Here is a 4,357-nt window from a genome sequence, read left to right as displayed (position 1 = left end):
AGCAGAACTGAAATAGAACCTCTAGGTATAGTTAATGTATGATATAATCTCTCTATCATGAGTCTCGATTAAATTATAGGTCATAAATAAATCATCAAACTTCATCATCGTCATATGATAGATCCGATCAACTCAAGTTCATTAGTGATTTCAAATGAAAACTCCTTTTCATCAGTCACATTACTATGGTTATAGACTTGTGGACTCAGCTTTTCAAATTTTATAGGACTACTCCTCTCTCTCAAGATTGATAGATCCCATCTAGATATACACATTGCTCTCACAACTCAATCAATTGTAGCCAACATCCACAATAAAAATTTATAATTGAGTCAATACTTATATGTAGTCAAACTACAGTAGTCTTATTGTGAGCAACTATGACACCGCAGATCAAAGAACCAGTCACACAACTACAGCATCGAGATGATCATTGACGATTGGATAGAAATCCATGTGATCTCTCATTTAGTCATGCTCAGCACTAGTTATTCTCTAACAATTACTTATACTTGCCGCTCAGTATCTCTACACCGTAGACTAGAGACTCATTTATTTCGAAAGAAACGAACCATACATCAGTCTATTTGGATCGATCATCATTTTCATGATTATTCTATGATCGAAAGCAATTTAGGAATCGATCATACATGACTCTAATTCTCAATATTTAAGAATATATATCGTAACATCAATTTCAAAGATAATTTAAGGATACATAATACTTGAATAAAAAAATAATTTTTATTGATTAAATTAATAGTTTAAGTATAAATTTGTATCATAGAATAAAAATACATCAGTCAATAATTGACTTCTAGGGTATACATCTAACAATCTTCTACTTGGACTAAAGCCAATTGGTCATTAATCTAAACCCCATCTTTGCAAGATGAGCTTCCATTTTGGGCTGGCTCAACTGCTTTGTCAGTGGGTCTGCTATGTTATCTACAGAGTCTATTCTTCGCACTTCGACATATTGCTTCTCGAGGTAGTCGCGTATGATATAAAACCACCGCTCAATGTGCTTTGATTTTTTATGAGAGCCGAGCTCCTTAGCAAATGCTATGGCTCCATTGTTATCACAGTACAATGGTATGGCATCCAATGTTATTACACCGAGTTCTGCGATAAATTTTTGAATCAGAAGCCTTCTTTTGCAGCATGCAAAGCAGCGACATACTCGACCTCTATGATCAAATCTGCGATGATACTCTGCTTGAAACACTTCCAGCTGACTGCACCACCATTGCAAATGAACACATATCCTGATGTAGACTTTTTATCATTAGGATCCAACATGAAGTCCGAATCTGTATAACCCTCAATCCACAATTTAGTGCTCCTCCAAAGATCAAGAATAAATCCTTAGTCCTTCATAAGTACTTAAGGATATTCTTCACAGCTATCCAGTGCTCATCGTCTGGATTCGACTGATATCTGCTCGTGACACTCATAGCAAAGATAATATCAGGTCGAGTTTATAGCATGGTATACATGAAGTCTCTTATCATCGAAGCATAAGGGATCCTACTCATACGCTCAATCTTCTCAAAAGTTATCGAACACATCATCTTGGAGAGTCGAATATCATACCTAAAGGGTAGCAAACTTCTTTTGAAATTTTTCATGCTGAACCACTTCAGCACTTTCTCTATATACAACTTTTGTGACAGGCCAAGTATCCTTCTAGATCTATCTTTATAGATCTTTATCCTAAGAACATAGGATATTTTTTCTAGATCTTTCATGAAGAATTTCTTAGACAATCAAGCTTTGATCGAGGTCAACATAGAAATATCATTCCCAATGAGGAGGATATCATCTACATACAGTACAAAAAATTTAAGCATGCTCCCACTGACCTTTTTATAAATACAAGATTTCTCTTCATTTTTGATGAAACAAAACAATTTGATCGCATCATCGAAATGAAGATTCCAGCTTCAAGAAGTTTGTTTTAGTCCATAGATGGACCTCTGCAGCTTGCAGACTCGGTGATCACTATCACCGGACGTGAAATTCAGAGGCTGTTCCATATAAATATCTTCCTCAAGATATCCATTCAGGAAAGCAGTTTTTACATCCATCTGTCAGATTTCATAATCATAGTAAGCTGCAACAACAAGCAATATACGGATGGATTTCAGCATGGCTATAGATGAAAAAGTATCATGATAGTCAATGCCTTTATGCTGACTATAATTCTTCACCACCAGCCTTACCTTATAGGTCTCTACCTTTTCATTAACATCTTTTTTTTTGTTGATCTATTTACACCCAATAGGAATAATTTCCTCACGTAGATCCATTAAGGTCCATATCTGATTCGAGTGCATTGAGTTAATTTTTGACTTCATTGCATCTAATCATTTTTCGAAATTGATGTCAGATATTATCTCGTCAAAAGTAGTAGGATATCATCATGACCTCCATCTCCTATAAAGAATGCTTTCTCTACATCCTCTTTTAGTATATCCATGTATCTTTCAGGAGGATTGGAGATTCTACCTGATCTACGAGGTGGAGGTGGAACATTAACTACTGATTTATTATGGCTAGATTTTAAAGGATCTATAGCTCATTGCTTTTTAAAGATATTCTCGTCAAGCTCAACTAACCTCCCACTACCACCATCCTGGATAAACTATTTTTCTAGAAATATAGCATTGCGACTCACAATCACATTGTGATCATATAGAAAGTAGAAGTAGTACTCCATAAATTTCTTAGAATATCCTATAAAATAAGTTACAATAGATCTATCCTCTAACTTATCAGCTTTCTGTCTTTTGACATAGGTTGGATATCCCCAAGTCTTAAGATAACTTAGACTCGACTTCTTAATGTGCCATATCTCATAGATGTGGTAGGAACAGATTTGAAAGAAACTCTATTTAAAATATGTATCGTGATAAGTAAGGCATGTCCCCAAAAAAATATGGGTAAATCAGTTAAGCTCATCATAGATTGGACCATATCTAATAAGATCTATTTCTCTTTTCAGATACTTCGTTGAGTTGAGGTATGTCGGAAGGAGTCCATTGAGAGACTATACCATTCTCCTTAAAATATTTTAGAAATTCAGCATTTAAAGATTCTTTTCCTCGATTAGATCCAAGGACTTTGATGGATTTACCTGTTTGTTTTTCTATCTCATACCTAAATTCTCTGAACCTTTCAAAGGCTTCAGACTTATGTTTCATGAGAAATACATATCCGTACTATGACAGATCGTTAGTAAAGATAATGAAGTGCTATAACCATTTCTAGTCTGCACATCAGATGGGCCACACACATCAGTGTGTACCAGGACTAGTAACTTAGTGGCCTTTTCCCTTATCCCACATAGGATAACCTAGCTATTTTTTCTTAATGGTATGATTCACACGTTAGAATTGACTCAGTTTTAACCAAGTCAAGGATCCCATCTTTTTTCTATCTGTTATCCTGTCCTCTTCAATATAGCCAAGCCTATAGTGCCATAAGTACTTATGATTAAACTTATCTCTGGATCTCTTTTGACCTACGGTACTCACTACTTGCTCATTTAGGTTTACATTAGCATCAGCATGCAAGTGATAAAAACTATCAATCAAAAGATCAGATGTAACTAATTTATTTCATAAATAAATTAAACAATAGTCTTTATTAAATTGAAAAATAAATCCATCCCATGCTAGTACAGAGATCGAAATCAAATTTCAACTAGTTACAGGAACAAAATAACAGTCTTTTAAATCTAATCCAAAATCTAATGATAATCGAAGAGGATAGATTTTAACAGCTTTTGCAATAACTTTTGTTCTATTATTGATCTGAAGGATCATGTCACATTACCTCAACCTCCTACTTCTTGTTAGATCCTATATTGAAGTACATATATGAGCACTAGAACCAAAGTCTAATACCCAACTAGAAGTAAAAGAAATCATTAGGTTAGATTCTATTATGTGTATACCTTTAGAAGATTGTTCATCCTTTTTCATCTTTAGACGCTCCAGATAAGACGGACAGTTTCTCCTCTAATGGACGTCGGAGTTGCAGTGAAAACACTTTTCCCTCTCCATAGCTTTTTCAAGAGTGTCCTTCTTAGGTTTGCTCTTTTTCTTCTGCCTCTTTACAGGCTTGTTCTTTTTCTTTCCTTAAGACTTTCTCTTGGAAGGTGCCCACTCAACAATAAGAATAGAGCCCCTTAAACTTTTCAAGGTATCCTTAGCAGTGACTAGCATATTGACCAATTCGGATAAATTACAGTCCAATTTGTTCATATGGTAGTTTATCATAAACTATCCGAATGAACTAATTAGAGATTGAAGGATCAAATCCACCTTTAACTCCCTTTGCATATTAAGCT

Source organism: Elaeis guineensis, chromosome 13 (genome assembly GCF_000442705.2).
Source record: "Elaeis guineensis isolate ETL-2024a chromosome 13, EG11, whole genome shotgun sequence".
Taxonomy (NCBI): domain Eukaryota; kingdom Viridiplantae; phylum Streptophyta; class Magnoliopsida; order Arecales; family Arecaceae; genus Elaeis; species Elaeis guineensis.
This window is presented reverse-complemented; position numbering follows the sequence as displayed.